Below are 19107 nucleotides of genomic sequence, written 5' to 3' on the forward strand. Positions count from 1 at the left end.
AGCTACCATCAGTGCAGTGGTGAGACAAAGCTTCTCGGCCCTGTTCCCGTCCAAACCATCAGTAACACCTAAAAGTATGGTCCTCGGGTTCAGCTGGACCTCCCAGCCCAGTAAGTTCAGCTGTCACTAGCTCTCAGTAGTGAGTAATAGTGGGACAGAGCCATACCATGTGATAAAAATCCGCTTTGGGGCAGCGACAGCGGGGACAGGAAGCATCAGGCTGGAGCCCCGAGCGATGAAGGCACAGTGGCGTGAGGTAAGCCGCATGGAAATAGTATATTTGAACTAATCGGAGCCGCGCTGAAGCAGTGACTATTTTAGGGGCCATCAACGCATCTCTCCAATCAGCGTCATCTAGGGAGCAAATCCAACCCTCCCACTTATCCCGGAGATAGGAGAGGGAATTGGGGGTATTATTTGTGAGGGAACGATAAATGCGGGAAATCCCCCCTTTCCCCAAATTGCCAGTCATGACCTGGGCTTCAGGCGGGCAATATTCGGGTAAGGAGGTCCCCTCCGAGATGTGTATATGGAGTGCATGGCGCAGCTGAAGATATCGGTAGAACTGAGAGGTGTGGAGGGAGAAACAGGTCTGCAGGTCTGAGAATTCGCGTATGTGGCTCCCGCGCCAGACATCTCCTAGCTGAGAAATTCTGATGAGATCCCAGGCTCTAAAACCAGAGAGAGCGGTGACGTCTTTGAGCCATGTTCCGCACCACAAAGGGGTGCATTGGGTTAGTCTACCTGACCAGCGGGTGTGGCGAAGGGCGGCTCGCCAGGCCAAAAACACCCCAGGAGTAACTTCTGGCAGAGTGTGGGGGATAGCGGTTCCGTAGAGCATCCTTTGGATACCGGAAAAACCCAGGGCATGCAACTCCAGGTGGTAGGCCGGATCCGCCCAGCCACTATTGAACTAGTCACTCACGGTGAGAAGCCTGGTCGCCAGATAATATAGATGTAAGTTCGTCATTCCTAACCCCCCGTCAAAGGGCGGAACCCTGCATTGATTGAGGGCCAATCTCGGCCTCCGACCACCCCACAGGAATTTAGTGGCCAAACCATCCATCTCTCGGAACCAGGACCACGAGAAGGCGAGGGGCGTGTTTTGGGGCATATAGAGGAAACGGGGCAGGACCATCATCTTAAAAAGGGCAATCCTGCCCATGAGGTTCAGTGGCAGCGTTTGCCATCGAAGGAGATCAGCGCAAACCCGTTTCACCAGAGGGGTGACGTTGAGAGACCAGGCGAAATCAGGAAGGAGCGTCACCCAGATCCCCAAGTACTTGAAAGACTGTCGCCGAAGAGGGATTGAGGACTGCCATTCTCTCGACAGATGAAGGGGGACCAGGACCGACTTGGCTGCATTCAATCTGAGACCAGAGACACGTTCAAAGAGGCTCAGGGTTCGGAGACATCAAGGCCCTAAGCGGGCGGGGTCCGACAGAAAGATCAGGACGTCGTTGGCGTAGAGGGCAATCTTGTCCTCCGCCAGACCGGGCCATTGCCACCCCATGAGAAGCGGGTCCGCACGGATGAGAGAGGCAAAGGGCTCCATTGCTAACGCGAAAAGGAGGGGCGAGAGGGGGCAACCTTGCCTTGTGCCTCTTCCAACGGGGAAGTGGCGTGAAAGGGCTCCGTTAACCATCACCTGGGCCCGTGGCTTGCAGTAAAGGGTCTTGGCCAAATTATGAAAGGGGGCCCAAATCCCATCTCCGACAACACTGCCTCCAGATACTGCCAGTTCACGGAATCAAATGCTTTCTCGAAATCCACGAGGAGCAAAGAGAGATAGGGAGTCAGTTGTTGCCGGTGCGCCAGAGCAAGGTAGAGCCGTCTGAGGCAGTGCCTGGTACCCCGGGCGGGCGTAAAGCCGCACTGGTCCATCTGGACCAACTTGTCCAGGTGAGGGTGTATGCAGTGTGCCAAAACTGAAGCAAATATTTTGAGTTCCGAGTTTATAAGGGAAATAGGGCGGTAATCAGAGCAGTGGGCCGAGGGGGGCTGAGACTTGGGAATCACTGAATGGTGGCTAGATCTATTTCAGGGCGGAAGGAGCTGCGGTCTGCCGCCTCACGGTACACTGCTATGAGATAGGGGACCAGCGAATTCCTGCGGGAGGCCATCTGGTCCCGGCATCTTACTCGCCGCCATGCGGGAGATAGCCTCGTTACTTTCTTCCGGAGTAATCGGGAGACCAAGGTCCTCCGTCTCAGCATCAGTGAGTTGCGGGAGGTGGAACCTTTCACTCCAGAGGAGCTCCAATAGAGTGAGGTCTGGAGGCTGGGCAGAGTACAGAAAAGCATAGTATGAGGCAAATCATTGGGCCACCGCCGTAGGGTTCTGATGGGTCTTCCCTTGGGAGTCCATCACTTCAGGACTAATACGGTTAGCCATAGGATAAGTGGCTAAGCGGTGGAGGAGCTTCCCATTTTTATCTCCCCATCCATACACTCGTGCCACGGAGGACCTCCATAGCAGCTTAGCGGACTCCATGGAGGCCTGTCTGAGCTCATCCCTGAGAAATGTGAGTTTCTGATCCTGGGCCTCTGTTCTTTCTTCAGGCGGATGGGCCTCTGGCTGGGCAGCTTGGGCCTCCAGGAGAATGAGCCGGGCCTCCTGCTTCGTGCGTTGGATTTTAAGTTGGCCTTTGGCAAAACGGCGAATAGTTGCATTAGCGGCCTCCCATAAGGTACCAGGGGATGAAACAGAGTCTTGTTTAGTGGCAAAGTAGTGATGCAGTTCGAGCCCTACGTGTTTCCGGAAGTCTTTGTCCTGGAGAAAACAGGCGTTGAGCCGCCAGGTCGGGCGTGAAGAGGCCGGTAGGCTACCCAGGTGCATAGAAACTGGGGAGTGGTCCGATAGGCCCCTGGAAAGGATAGTGATGGCTTGGATCGACCTACAGTCCAGGGCAGGAAGAAACAGATAGTCCAGTCTGGCATGTGTGTGGTGGGTGGCCGATGTGTGAGTGAACATACGAGTAGTCGGGTGTCAGAGTCACCAGGCGCCTCAGAGACCCAGAGCCTTATTTTTTAGGTCTCGCTAAGCCAAAGGCTCGAAGAGACATTTTGTATGTGGGATTTTCAAAGTGCTACCCACAGTCTTTTTGCTGGCCTAAACCTTGAGTGCACGATCACATGCACGTGCACAGCTGCTCCCACTCCCCCCTCCCTTCTCTATAGCTTTCTTTCACTTTAGCCGCTTTGACCCTTGCATTCCCCCCTCCCTTCTCACCCTGCCCTTTGATGCTCTGCTCGATTACTTTCACTTTCGCCGCTTTGATGTTTGATTTTTATTGCCTTTGTTTATGTGACGGAGATCCATTGCATTTGGCAGAACATTTCTGGGGCCGTATTGCATGAAATACACCAGGTGGCGCTAACGTGTTTTACAGAGCACCATACAGCATTTTGTTCTGCGTTAAAAAAAAGACGCTTTAGGAGCGTAAAGGAGCTATCCCTTTTACTTGTATTAAAATGGGATGTATGACGTTACAACGCACACTTTTACAACGCGTGCACTTACAACGCATTTTTTACAACGCATAATCCATTACAACGCACTACACTTACAACGCATGACACTACAACGCATTTTTAAAAACTACCATTACAACGCATACCATTACAACGCATAATATTTAATTGCATTTAAGGTAAGTATTAGATAGTATAGGGGTAAAAATTACTTTTCTAACTCCAGGGGGTGCAACAGTAGGGTAAGTGTTGGATAGTATAGGGGTAAAAATTACTATTCTAACTCCAGGGGGTGCAACAGTAGGGTAAGTGTTGGATAGTATTGGGGTAAAAATTACTATTCTAACTCCAGGGGGTGCAACAGTAGGGTAAGTGTTGGATAGTATAGGGGTAAAAATTACTATTCTAACTCCAGGGGGTGCAACAGTAGGGTAAGTGTTGGATAGTATAGGGGTAAAAATTGCTATTCTAACTCCAGGGGGTGCAACAGTAGGGAAAGTGTTGGATAGTATAGGGGTAAAAATTGCTATTCTAACTCCAGGGGGTGCAACAGTAGGGTAAGTGTTGGATAGTATAGGGTTAAAAATTACTATTCTAACTCCAGGGGGTGCAACAGTAGGGTAAGTGTTGGATAGTATAGGGGTAAAAATTACTATTCTAACTCCAGGGGGTGCAACAGTAGGGTAAGTGTTGGATAGTATAGGGGTAAAAATTACTATTCTAACTCCAGGGGGTGCAACAGTAGGGTAAGTGTTGGATAGCGTAGTGTAATATTATGCGTTGTAATGGTAGGCGTTGTAATGGTATGCGTTGTAAAGGTAGTTTTTAAAAATGCGTTGTAGTGTCATGCGTTGTAAGTGTAGTGCGTTGTAATGGATTATGCGTTGTAAAAAATGCGTTGTAAGTGTAGTGCGTTGTAACAGTTGCGTTGTAAAGGTTGTTCCCCATTAAAATGGTGTCTCAAAGGATCCTGAACATAGTTTATACTAGCATGCTCCAATACTGTCCGTATTTCACTCCTGATTGCACTGGCCTTCCAGGTCCTAAGACTCAGACTCATGATTTTACTGTTATTTCAAAACCAATCTAACATTTGTTTTTTTTTAGGTATTACCTTAGTAAAGCATACCTATGTGATCTTACTCTCCTTGGTCAGTGTTTTATTATGGATGACAAGATGTTTTCTCATTAGGACTCGCACCATAAGCCTCTTTCATTCCAAACATCTGGAAACGCATTCGTCTCTGTGACTATATAGTAATGGTTTCAGTTACAGCTGGCGGAAATTATGCTACACACCTATTTATTGCCTTCACCAAACGATTCTGCTTTCACTGGTGTGACCATAACTTGCCAAAATATTTTACTGATGCTTTCGGCAGTGTCTCCACTTCTGACTGGGTGTGAGTGTTTGATTGGTTCTGATGCTCCGTCCATCACCACCCCCTTTTGTACCGCTTTGTTCGCCATAAGTTGGCAGGGTATGCTCAGACGTGAGTCCCTTGCTCACTTTGCCACTGGATTCAAGCAAGCCTGGCTGAAGACGGCTGAAATGCCAGAAACCGGTCCTAGGAAGCTTGTTTCCGATCCAGGGAAGGCATGGCTTGGCAGTTCGGGCTGGACTGTTCCCATGAGGCACAGGGTCAGACTGATTTGTATATGGCCATGTCTGAACTGGGGTGGCAGAGTGGGCTAAAGAACGGTGATGGATCAAACCCAGATCTGTTGACTGGGTGTGAGTGTTTGATTGGTTCTGATGCTCCGTCCATCACCACCCCCTTTTGTTCCACTTCTGTCTGATCACTCCTCAAATTACACCTTCCTTAATCCCACCCACAAGCAAGGTAAGCCACTCAATTTTAGGCTAATTTCAAACACTTTATCCAAATCTAAACCCATCATCGCTCCATCTGACATCACACATTTCACATGCAAATCAGTTCACCTCCTTGTAGATCGCTCTCTCATGTACCCATCTGCTGTAGAAAACAGGACCCCACTGCTCTCACTGCTTTCCACGTGATCTTCATAAAGACCTCACTTCAGTCTTGCACTACAGCTCATACAACTGCTTCATTATCCACCTTGTACCAAAGATAGGCCTCAGCCATGAATTACACTTGAAATAAGAGCGCGTAACAGTAAATGAGGGCAGCAGTACATAAATGGCGAAAGCACATATTCACTGCTAACTTCTTGGTTAATAAGCAAGCCCTTCATACACTGCATAATGATCTAGGAGGTGTCAAATCTATCTATTTCCAGGACCTCATTACCTCACCATCCACAAGCGCTCTGTGCAAACCTTCAGCTCTTTACTCTCTCCATCATCTTCAATTATCAGTATTCTATTGTTCATCCTTACCTGCTCATGACTTCACCCTGCTACATCTGCTCCAAGATTAACACTATAATTAGTCCACAGTGCTCAAGTCCTCACTCGCCTCAACCCTGTGCAGTTACATTATTACGATTTAACACAACATCCTCCTAACAAACGTTTCCTCTTATGAAAGTAGCTAATCCACCCTGTGCCTCCCCTGTAACCATTTCGTCCTCCCTTCATCAAATCTTTGCCTCTTTCATCCAACAGTTTCCCCTGCGTTTCCCTTCGCACTGACTGCCTGTCCTGTAACCGACTACTCAACCCTCTCCTGTGTTCGGGACCCTTCATTCCACTATCCTATCCTCTCCTCTGTTCTTGTCTATGTTCATACTCTTAGATCATTCTGCCTCTCCTTTGATATTGCTGGTCACCCCACACTTTTCTCAATGAGCTCACAGGGCATTAGCTGGGTACCAGCCCTTATGCTCCTCAATAAGCAGCAGCAATCGTTGCAGTTTCACCAAGGTGAGTTTAGAAAAAGTTTATTTTACTACTTTCGATAACTGGTGCCTTTCGCAAACAGAAAAGGTAATGACAATGTATGGCACATTACAAGATGGCATGTTTTAATACTGGGGCTTCTGATTATATGCATAACGTTTGATCTAGCAGACATGATTGAACATATGGTGAGACCCTTAAAGGAAGGCTTAGGGCTCAAATCACAAAGGGACTAATATGCAATAAAGTTACGTGTCTCTTCACTCATGGCAGAATCTCCGCACTGCACTCACCGCAGTGCGCTGGACAGAGAGGCTGCCCAGAGTGCAGAGACTCCACACTTGTACCTTTACTACACGTAAGTCCCTTTGCAAATCAGACCCTTAACCTCTACTTCTTTGTGATTTTTAAAATAAAGAGAGGGAAGCATTTATAGTAAAAATGAAAAAATTGTGTCTCTATTTACAATGCAGTTATTGGTTGTTTTTAACTTTCAAGAAAATAACACATTTGTTCTTAAACGACATCCATATCTTAAATCACACATTTTATGATTTTGACATTTGGAATTTCATGTCATACCCTTCAATTGTGCCCATTCCCGACTTCTTATACCCTTGTTATCTAGCAGTGCTTTCAACACCACAGGCCATCAAATTCTGGACGGAACGGCCCGAAACGGTTTCGCCCATACCTCTATAATCACACTCAAATGCTAACAAGCATTGGCATAGCCAATAGGTCTCGCCTTTGGGACCGTTTAAGTGTTTAGTTATCCAGCACAATATCCTTGGTGCAGTAACATTAACTGTTGCATGGCTAAACACTTATAAGGTCCCAAAGGCGAGACCTATTGGCTATGCCAATGCTTGTTTAAAGCACATTTGTGACACTAATACAGTGACACTTTCTCACGGCTAACCCCAAGCATCGAAGTGCATGGACAGATGTAAACATTACTTGTAAAAAAGGTTTGTATAAATGTAGTTTGCGTATTACTAAAAATATATTTCCACTGAAAGCCCTTATTTTAGATTAAACAATCTCTGCATTTTGTGGCATTCTATCTTATATTGTGTGCAATGTGCCCTCAAATTGCTTTCCTCAATGTGAGACAATAGAGGTGCTTCATACACTGCAGCTAAGACTGCGTGCTCTGAAGATAAACAACAACTTAATATGCAAGCATGTGCGGTCTGCAAGCTACCAACATAAGTGGCATAGTAAGGGTGGGTCCTAATGCAAACAAGCATTGGCATAGCCAATAGGTCTTGCCTTTGGGACCTTATAAGTGTTTAGACATGCAACAGTTGATGTTGTTGCACCAAGGATATTGTACTGCATAACTAAAACCTTATAAGGTTCCAAAAGCGAGACCTATTGGCTATGCCAATGCTTGTTTAATATACAAACCTAACCCCTAAGCTAGGTCCTAAAGGTCCATAGGGCAAGGTGGGTTGTATTTAAAAAGTAGGACATGTGGGTTTAAGTTTTACATGTCCTGGTATTGAAGCACTCCTACATTTGTTTTTTCACTACTGCCTATCGCTCCCATTGGATGCAATTAGTTTACCTCATGTGATAAGTGCTAATGTTTGATTGGGAGCAGGTAGAAAGATCATGTTTTGATTCAAATTAATTGTAACTTCAGATTCTCTTTAATGGTAATGGTGGATTTTAAGTCCCAATTCTGAAAATGAAACTTTTAGAGAGTTGTCATTTTCTTGCCCTAACCATTTGGTGTCATTTCGTGTCTGCCGCTTGCTTCCTAGCTCACATGACTGTGAATGGCTCTCCTGTTGGAGTTTGTGTATCAATGCCAGACAGTGCGACAAAGGGGACAGGGTACAAGTGTGACAGGCCATCCTACCAGGATTGTTGGCGTGGAGCTATTCCCTGCCCCACTCACATCTCAAAGGGGCTTACCTCCACACAAAGGAGTCTGAAACTAGTCTTTTGTCGACCCAGACTTCTTTGAGCCTTGACAGGGAAAGGAAGAACTTTCTAGAACAAGATGGGGGGTAAAATAGGAAAAAAAAACACTTCAAATGCTGGCCCCAGGTATAAATATTAGACCCTCAAAACACTTCAGTACTCTCGTGGACCTGTGGAAGACTTCAGAATCACTGCCAGGACTCCCAGAGTACTGCCCTGCTGCTACCAGAGGACTACCCTGCTGCTTTCCGGCCAGCCTTGCTTCTGGAAGGAGTACTGGACCATCTACTTGAACCCATGGACCACCATAAGTGACTCCAGGGGCTAGTTGAAGGGCCTCACGGGTGAGCTGTATGGACACAAAAAGCTCCAGAGACCTTGAACCCAGCACCTGGACTCTGCTGGAGTGAGTCCTTACCCCCCAGGTTGTGCCCCCCCCAGGTCCTGGAGCCTTGGAAGTGGTGTTAGAGGTGCTGCTCCTGCCTAACTCTAATAGTTAGGACTTAGAGAAATTTCACCTAAAAGTGTCAGAAGAACTGGCCCCTACCTGCCAGCCAATCCGCAAAAGGTGCATCGCTGGCTGGCCTGACTTTGTTCTCTTAACTAAATTGCATATGGCTGGGTCCAAACTGACGTGGCAAGGTGGGTGAAAAACAATGGATTGGGATGTGGCCCCAAGCGATTGACAGTGGGTGAGATTATTTCAAGCATTCTATCCATCACCTTGATGTTTTTGCATTTGATGACCTAAGTGTGCTGGGTATGGTCAGACTTGGGTCCCAGGCTCACTTTGCTGCTGGAACCAAGCTGTACTGGAAACGCCCGGTGCCTGCTATGGCCAGTCCGGCCCTGTGGAGGAGTATGCCTGTTGCAGAGGTCACGCGGTATGGATTCACCAAGGCCTTGTGACTGTATTCAGCAAATCAAACACAGATTCTGAATAATTACAAACACACTCTGAGTTCCAAACTATACATATCAAGTTTTATAGGAACATAGCATGCTGTTGGGTAAGTTTGAACAATCTCTCCCACAGTGCACAAATAATAGCTTTATTATGTAACAGCAACCCTCCATCACTTTCCCCTCCCTCTTGCTCGTTGTTTCCCCTTAATAAATCCTTCACTATCTATAGGCTGTTTGGAGCAGAAACCTCAACTACATTAGGAAAGGTCATACATCTTGAAAAACCACAATAGTCTATTGCAGGAGGTCCATAACTGTATCAGTCTTGTCTTTCAGTGTCCAACGGTAGCCTTGGTTTACTCTCTGTGTCAATGAGGAAGCACGTGTTTCAGTCACAGTCTGTTTTCTTGTCTGACTTACTGCTCGAGGTTAAGGGAAGGGACCAGTTTCACAGGCTATGTTTTTTGTTCAGGTGCAGGCAGCAGCGGGCCATGCAGGTAAGAATGGTGGGGGGTGATTTTGACAGACGTCAAGGGAAAATTAATTATTTAATTTCCCCTAGTGGCCATCAGTTGAAATCCCTCCCCACCCGGCCCCACCGCTCTTACCTGCATGCTCCGCAGCTGGGTGCAGGTGACACTTGCCCTGGTGACTTTACAGTACCTGGAGAAACTTTTGTCTGAACTTGTGCTCAAATAAAGGTATGTTAGATGATATAAAACAGTAATTGACACTCAAAACAGAGCAGAAATACAATGAAAATACATATTTTATTATTATTTATTTGCAGGTTTTTATAGCGCTAGAATCGACTCCAGCTGGAGTATCTCTGCGCTTTTGGCAAATTAAACCTTTATCAAGAGTGAAATAAGAGGGAGTCACTAAATCGCATTTTTGAACAACAAGGTTTTAAGTTGTTTCCTAAACATCAAGTGTTCAGAGCATGAACGAATAGTTACAGGGAGGCAATTCCACAGTTTGGGTCCCAATACTGATAGAGCTTTATTTCCGTGCCTGGCCTTCTTGGCACGCGGCACTACCAGTAGATGCCCATTACTGGATCTGAGCGTTCTGGAGGGAGTGTACGGAATGAATTTCTTTTCCAGGTATAGTGGACCTTGTCTATTTATGCTCTTATGTATCAGACAGCAGGTTTTAAATTTTATCCTTTGGCGGATTGAGAGCCAGTGTAATTTATCTAAAAGTGGCTTTGATGCTGTTCTTGGAGGGGCATTGAGGACAAGGCGAGCCGCCGTGTTTTGTATCACCTGGAGTCTGTCCAACACTCCCTCATTTGCAGAAAGCAACAGGCCGTTGCAATAGTCGATCCGACTCAGGACAAGGGCCTGCACCAGAGTCTTCCTGAAAAGGTCCGGCAGTAATGGAAAGACTTTACGTAGCAGGCTGATAATATGAAAGCATACGCCTGCGACATAATTTGTATGTTGTTTTAATGACAAATCCTGGTCAAGGCGAATCCCCAAGTTTTTAACGATCTGTTTGGGCTCAGGTACTACGCCTAGATCAGGTGGCCACCAGTCTGGTGTCCAGAGTATTTTGGCTTCTCCGAACAACATGACCTCCGTTTTGTTGACGTTACACTGTAAGTAATTAGTAGACATCCAACACGCTACAGCTTCCATGCCTGCAGAGAAGGAGCTCCTCAATTCCGTGGTAAGAGTCTTGAAAGGGAAGAGGAGCTGCGTGTCATCAGCATATGACACGGGGATGAAGTCAAATTTACGCATCACTCTTGCCAGGGGGGCCACATAGATGTTAAAAAGCGTTGGGCTTAGACAAGAGCCCTGTGGTACCCCTTTCATAACTTCTACCTCCGCTGAGCGATACGTACCCATGGTGACAGTCTGGGTGCGATCGGAAAGGAAGCTCCTCAGCCAGGCAAGGGCTTTGTTCTTAATTCCTACGTTCGACAACCGGTTAATAAGAATGTTGTGTGACACGGTGTCGAACGCTGCCGACAGATCTAATAACACTAAGATCACGGAGTAGCCTTTGTCTTGGAGCATATGCAGGTCGTCCATAACAGACAGTAAGGTAGACTCAGTGCTGTGTTTTGGCCTGAACCCAGATTGAGAATGGTCCAGGCCGCCAGCAGTTTCGATAAAGCTGGAAAGGAGTCTATTGACATACTTTTCTGTAAGTTTTCCCAGAAAAGGTAGCAGTGAGATTGGCCTTAGGTTAGATAATTCGGTCCAAGCAATGGAGGTATTTTTCCAAATAGGCCTAACTAATGCACGTTTCCATTCTCTGGGGACAGACCCTGTGCTAAGAGACAAATTGACGAGTTTTTTAATCGTAGGACATAGTGTTTCAAATAAGGTGGGCATTAATCTGGCTGGAATAATATCATCCGGGCTGCCACTTTTAATCTGCATGGCCAATACAGATAGATCCTTATGAGTGATGGGAGGAAAGGTGTCCAAGGTATGTATATCATGATTGAATTCCGTGTTTTGGAAAGCAAGAACTGTATCAGTAGCCATGGCATTATTAGACTCCACAATTTTCTCATAAATAGTATCGATTTTATTAGAGAAAAAAGATGATATTCCATCACAGAGCTGTTGAGACGCCAGCTCGGAGCTTTCACATGCTACAGGTTTGACAAACGATTGGAGCACCTGATAGAGGACCCTGGGAGAATTCCCTGCAGCCGTAATTTGAGATGTTATATGAATTTTTCTCGCACTACGGATAGCTTTATGATAGATGGATAGTGAGTCCCAATAGTGCTTTCTGTCACTCGCCAGATGGGAGGTTCTCCATCTTTTCTCTAGCTTCCTAGCTGCTTGTTTTAACGTTTTAAGGTCTTTAGAGAACCAGATTTCCTGTTTATTGGCGGGCCGAGATTTAAAAAATTTTATAGGGGCTATGTTATCTATGGCCAATCTGGTTGCTGTTTCCAGCTTCTTTAGGGCACTTTCAACATTCTCTGACATTGTAACAGAGGGCTCTGTGAAATTACTAGTGAAAACTTCTTTATTAACTTTATGCCATTGCCGTCGATGACAAGGAAGAGAAATAGGTCTATGCAGAGTATTATTAGGGTGTAAGGTATAGAATCCAATATTAAAATGATCAGTCGAACTTACTTGAATGGGGGGTGAACATGTGACTGTAGGAAAATTTGTTAAAATCAAATCTAATGTGTGCCCTGCCTGGTGTGTTGGTCCAGAATTCATTTGAGTTAGCCCAAGTACAGATAGATCGTTTAGTACAGACTGTGCCTCTTTGCAGTCTTTCTGGTCACTGTGTATGTTAAAATCCCCTACCATTAAGAAGTCCCTGTCAATACTAATGTATGGGGCAAGGATCTCAATTAACATATTGGAGAAATTAATACATGGACCCGGGGGGCGATATACTAAGGCACCCATCTGTATATTTTTAGGGGAATAATAGAATTTGAAAACCAATAATTCGATAGCTGGAGTGCTCAGTTCAGCCAAGATGGTACAATGAATTTCTTGTTTATGGACAATTGCTATCCCTCCTCCTGTTTTTATAGGGCGATCCAGCCTGATTATTTTATAGCCCGAAGGAATTGCTAATGTAATGGCTGGAGTAGAATGGGGTTTGAGCCAGGTTTCTGTAAGGAAACAGAAATCCGGTTCACTAGTAGAAATTAAGTCCCATACTTCTGATGTGTGTTTGGGAAGAGACCTTATATTACAAAGTAAATTTTTACTTCCAATGAAAGTTTTACTTCTATTCGTACTAGCGTTGGCAGAGTGGGTATGAATACTAGTACTCTTTTTAGAACAAGTCTCATGAATAGGTATGCCGAACTGAGCTCGACAGTAACGGCAAGAAAATGGACTTTTTGTAGGAGACACCTTCCCATCATACACTCTCGTAATTGATGTTGTTTTCCGCCTATATCATAAAGTACCTGTGCTGGATAGGTCATCCTTAAACTAGGCAATGGTGGATGGTCGATGATGGTGGGCCCCATGGCCCCTGGCCCCGTCCTGTCGCGGACGGGCGCAGACGGGCAGGTCTTTGGCTTATCTTCGGCGCCGTCAATGGCGCCCCTCTGCGCGCAACCGCTGCGCGCTATGGCCTACGAGGGGCTAAATAGCCCTGTGTGGAGTGATGTTAGAGCGCTAACCGCTCGACTGTTCCGGGGTTACTGGGCGTGTCTTGCTCTTGTCTGCCCGCCCTCCGCTCAACGGTATTGGATACCGAGTCGGACCAGGACGGGCAGGCTGAAACACCGAGCTGAGACAGAATCTGGCCCTCAGAGCCCCTTACAGTGCAGGTACGATCAAATAGGCAGTCAACTTTGATATAATACAACCCAGAGTGAAAGTGGTTGTAATTGAGCGAGCAAATTAAAATTTACACCGCAAGTGACTTTAAAATCGTATTAAACTAATCCACAGTAACACACTTCATATGCTGACTGCTCAAGTGCTCCGCTCTAACAAAGGTTTACCTGACGCCAAGCGGGGTCGGGAGACACTGCCACTGTCCTCCCCTTACCGCAAATGACCAGGCCTCCTCGCCGCCTAAATAGCCCTGTGTGGAGTGTTGTTAGAGCGCTAACCGCTCGACTGTTCCGGGGTTACTGGGCGTGTCTTGCTCTTGTCTGCCCGCCCTCCGCTCAACGGTATTGGATACCGAGTCGGACCAGGGCGGGCCGGCTGAAACACCGATCTGAGACAGAATCTGGCCCTCAGAGCCCCTTACAGTGCAGGTACGATCAAATAGGCAGTCAACTTTGATATAATACAACCCAGAGTGAAAGTGGTTGTAATTGAGCGAGCAAATTAAAATTTAAAAATATAGCAATACACATGGCAGGAGATACCAAACAGTTGTTTGTAGTGCAAATTCATAAAGGACATTAGAAAGGCTAGAACATTTCTTAAACCTCACCCACAGGGGTGAGGATGTCTGCTAAAGTTACTATCCCTAAATTTTGCGATGCTATGGTCACTAGTCGGCCTATTTTGGTAAGTTGCATAGATAGAGCAGATCCACAAGTGGATAACTGGATTAATGGAGCATTAGATAAAATAGCTCCACTAGAGAAGCAGATCTTCTGCAAATTAAATCTATCAGCTGGCTGGTTTAATGAGGATTTCCTGATATTTAAAAAGAAATGTAAGCATCTTGACTGCTGGTGGCATAGATTATGATCCGCCTGTAAGAGAGACCATGTGGCGACAGAAAAAATGTATCATCATTATATCAAGAAAGCTCGCCGTGAGTTCTATATGAATAAAATTCAGTCAGTCCAGTGCTCGTGCCACACAATTTTCACATTGGTGAAGTCACTCTCATCTCTATCTCAAGTCTCAATGTCAATTGCGCCTTCTGAAGAGGGATGCAATGTCTTGGCACACTTCTTTATGGAAAACATGGCCAAAATATTCAAGTCTATTTCTAAAAAACGCAAAAGAGGCCTAGTGCTTGATCTCTTGGTTCAACTGCCCAGAGGATAGCTCTAAGCTCCGGGTAAAGATCATCGATAGCTCTAAGCTATTTAACTTCAGGCCAATTGAGCCTGAGGAGCTGACATTGCTATGTGCTGCAGTGAAGTCAGGGTCGCTGTTGGACACGGCCTCCCCATGCATATTAGAAAGAGGAGTAGAGGTGACTCTACCTGTAGTAGACAAACTGATCAACATATCCCTTGCTTCTGGCCAGGTTCCTGGGCGATGGAAGCATGCTGTGTTGGTCCCACTATTAAAAAAAACTTTGCTGGATCTGGCTAAGCCTGAGAATTTCTGTCCGATTTCGCTGCTACCTTTATCATCTAAAATCAGGGAGAAGTTTTTAACAGGCAGCTCTCTGGCTTTCCGTCCATCACACCGTACTGAGTCTGCCTTTCTGCCTTACTGCTGGCGACAGAGTTGATCCGTAAGATCCTGGATGAAGGCGATTCAGCTGCACTGTTATTATTAGATCTTAATGCCATTTTCGACACTGTGTCTCGTAACATCCTGTTGGACAAACTCTGGATCTGTGGAGTGGTCAATCAAGCATTGAGCTGGATCACTTCGTTTTTGCAGGGGTGTACTTCCAGGTATCCCAAAACGTACCAGTCAAAAGTGATTCCAATGAACAAAGAAGTGCAGCACGGCTCGTCTTTGATTCCAACATTGTACAATGTGTAAATGTAACCGATTGCGGAGGTCATTGAACTCTATGGGGTTACCTTTGTCTCATATGCAGATGACACACAGCTCATCATCATCTGTCACAGAACTCTTCCAACATGGCCTCGTCCTTGTGTCCCTGCCTTGCAGAAGTTGCCAGGTGGATGGGCTAGAACTGTTTGAATCTCAATGCTCTAAAGACCGAGTTGCTGACCTTGGGCCCTCAATCAAACATCTGATCCACTGCTTGGTGGCCCATGGAGCTGGTCCAGTACCTGAACCCCAGCCCAAGGTTAAGAACCTGGAAATTTTGCTGTACAGAAACCTGTTTTTTGACAGCCAAATTACTGCAGTGGCAGGAAAATGTTTTGGAATGCTCAAGATGTTGAGAAATATTCTGTGCCTTCTGCCAGAGCCAGCTAGAAAAACAGTAGTTCAGGCTCTGTTTGTGTCAAGGCTTGATTACTGCAATGTGCTATATCTGGGGGATACCCAGGGCCAGATCAAAAGGCTCCAAAGAGTGCAAAAGGCTGCTGCCTGTTTTCTCTTGAACTTCCCAAGGCGCACATTGATGGGGGAGCACTTAAGAAGCTGCATTGGTTGCCGGTGAGACATAGGTCTTATTTTGAAGACTTGTGCTATTGTCACAAGGCACTTGCAAAAAAGGACGACAGTACCTTCAATTTCTGGTCAGACCAGTGAGAAATCTGAGATCGGCTGGGGAGAGGTTGGTGTCTGTTCCCATCATAAAAAGAGCATGCTCAGTTAGCAGTTCTTTCAGTTACCTGGCTCCAAAGTTGTGGAACTCTTTTCCACTGGTGGTTTGTCAGATTCAGGCGGAGTGAGTATTTAGGAAAAAAATTAAAACTTGGTTCTTTAGTGTGGGAGCTAGGGGAGTTTAATCTCTGCATTTGGGGCTGCAGATACCTGTACCTAACGCTGGGACACCTCTTTTGAGGAAGATAGGCACTTTAGAAATTGCAATATTATCATTTTTATAACACCCACTTTGATTGCATCAAGTAGGATTTTGTTCTCTATCTTGTTGTGGGTGGCCAACAGGTTTACTAAAAGGGGCATGGCTACAACACCTCAAATAAGGAAAATTTGTAGTTACTGTTTTAGAACCAGTTCGGCTGACATTGACTACTAATTAACTTTAGCACTAATTCTGTTACCAGGGTTGGGACATTTCCACTGGCAATTGATGCATTGATTGGAATAATTAGTGCTGGTACTCATGCAATTGATTACTTCTTGACAGTTCTTGATTTGCCTGGAACACTTGGGTAAAGTGTTGGTTTCATAATTGTCATGATGTGGATAGACTCTTGTATTCAGATGAACTTTTGGGGAAAAAAGATACTTTGATACTTTTATTAGTCAACTTCTTTACTAAAGGCAACTTTGGATGTTTAGTGGCTGATAACAAGTGGAGTGATAAGGTCTGTGACTTTTTACAGGTTGTTTACAATGTATGTTATTATGTTATGTTATGTTATTAAAATATTTCTAGAGCGCACTATCACCGATTGGTTACTTGGCGCTAAGATCAGCAGTAGCATGAACATAGAGGGGAGAGTGTTTATGAGAATGCTTGTCTGAAGAGCCAGGTCTTCAAGGCTTTCCAGAAGGATAGGAGGTCTTGACAATTCCAGGTCTCCACAGGGAGAGAATTCCACAAGCAGGAAGCGAGGGTGGCAAACCTACGACCTCCTGCGCGCTTTAGTTTGAAGGAAGGCGTCTGCAGGAGGCTCTGGTGGAGTGAGCGTAGGTTGCGGGAAGGGGTGTATTTAGAAATCAGGTTGTTAATGAATGATGGACTTTTGCAGTATAGAGACTTGAAGATTATGCAGCCAGTCTTGAAGGCGCAGCGCTGGGCTACTGGAAGCCAGTGTAGTTTCCTTAAGAGGGGGGTGGCTGCCTGACGCCTTGGTTGGTTCAGGATTAGCCTTGCGGCATGGTTCTGTACCATCTGGAGTCGCTTAACCAGGTAGTTGGAAAGACCTAGGTAGATGGCATTTGCGTAGTCCAGATGGGATAGTACCGTAGAGATCACAACCTGGGTGATAGCCTCGGGTGTGAGCAGGCGACGTACCTTCCGGATTTTTTTCAGTTGGAAAAAGCACTTGGAGACCACCTGACCTACTTGTGTTTTAAGAGATAAGTCGCAGTCCACCGTGACTCCAAGTGTTTTAGCTGACAAGGAGGGCGTTGGAGCTTGGCCCAATTCAGAGGGCCAGTAGTGCGGGCCCCAGTACTTGCCGCTTTCGCCGGTCAGGACTAGCTCGGTTTTACCCGGGTTTAATTTGAGCTGGTTCTGGTCCATCCAGGTTTTAATGAAGCTCATGGTAGACTGGAAGTGCCGTATGGAGTCTTCGGTGTTGTCGATGGTAAAGAGCAGTTGTAAATCGTCTGCATAGTTGAAGACTCTCACCTGGTTGTCTCTTAAGGTCTGGATCAGGGGAAGTATATACAGATTAAATAGGTGGGGAGACAGGGAGGAGCCCTGTGGTACTCCACAAGTGATAGCCTGTTTGACGCCCATTAAGTCACCAAGGCGTAGAGTTTGGTTACGGTCTGTCAGGAAGGATCTCAGCCAGCCGGCTGCTAGGTCCCGGATGCCGGCTTGTTCGACAATAATTGTTCGATGTAAGAGATGCTTGTTGATTCTACTCCTAGGCGACTGGGTTGTGACTCATGTTGTTTCAGAATATTGAAGAGTTCCTTAATGGAATAATCTATTGCTTATTGTTTTGCTGCGTAGTGATGTTATTTGGCTTCTATCATTGCTGTGTAGTATTTTATGCAACTTTCAGTCAATTGCCCTTTTCTTGGGTTACACCTTGTTTGTAAAATGTGTTAATTCCAGACATACCATTGCTAAGGATTTTGTGAATTCATGTTTTGTTCATTGTTAACGTGCAGAATGAACTCTTACATTTGATGATGCAAGTTTTATTTGTTAACAAAAGATGTATTTCTTTTTAATTAATGTGCCAAATCTATGTTTGAACAGTACATATACTAAATGCAAAATTTATAGTAGGTGTCCATACTTAACGATATAAGCCTGCAAGTGAAGAAAATAGGTGCTGGCTTGAGTTAGCTTAATTGTCGATGCCTAATTAACTGGAAATAATGCATTAACATTCATAGGCCTGTTTTTATGTTGAATCATTGTTTGCACAAAATGTTTTTCTCTCTTTTTGCAGATGCTGAATTTTTCCAGAAGCCTTCTGTTAATTAGTGAATAGGCACTTGTTTTGTATTAGACAACTGTTAAAGAGTTTCTCACCGGGAAGAGAAGAGGCAACAGGAAGAATGAGTCATGAGAAGAACAGTCTGGACCACAGAATACCAATGATATACCTTTTCACGTCTAATGTCTAAAGACCAGTCTAGTAAAATGGGGAGTTTACCTATTCCCAGGAGTTTACTCCAATTCTATCGGAGGACTCTGGAGAAAAAAATAAAATAACGTTTCAACATAGAATAATGACTGTTTATATAACTGCGTGTTCCTAGAGCACTTGTCTTGTATGAGACAAGTAATAGTGAGGTTCTCACCAATAGGAGAGGGGGCAACAGGCTACCTTATAATGTGTTGTAATGGTATGCGTTGTAATGTCATGGGTTGTAGTTACATACATTGTAATAGCATGCATTGTAATGGCATGCGATGTAAAGGCAGTTGCGTTCTAACAGTTGAGTTGTAAAGGTAGCTCGTTGTAATGACTGCGTTGTAATGGATGTTTCCCTCAGCTCTGTTGGATCCAGTAGCAGGAAGTCTTCCCGGCTGCCTGGAAGTCATTGCAACTATTTGCATTGCCATTGA

This window comes from Triturus cristatus, chromosome 1_2 (assembly GCF_964204655.1).
Source record: "Triturus cristatus chromosome 1_2, aTriCri1.1, whole genome shotgun sequence".
In the NCBI taxonomy this organism is placed as follows: Eukaryota; Metazoa; Chordata; class Amphibia; order Caudata; family Salamandridae; genus Triturus; species Triturus cristatus.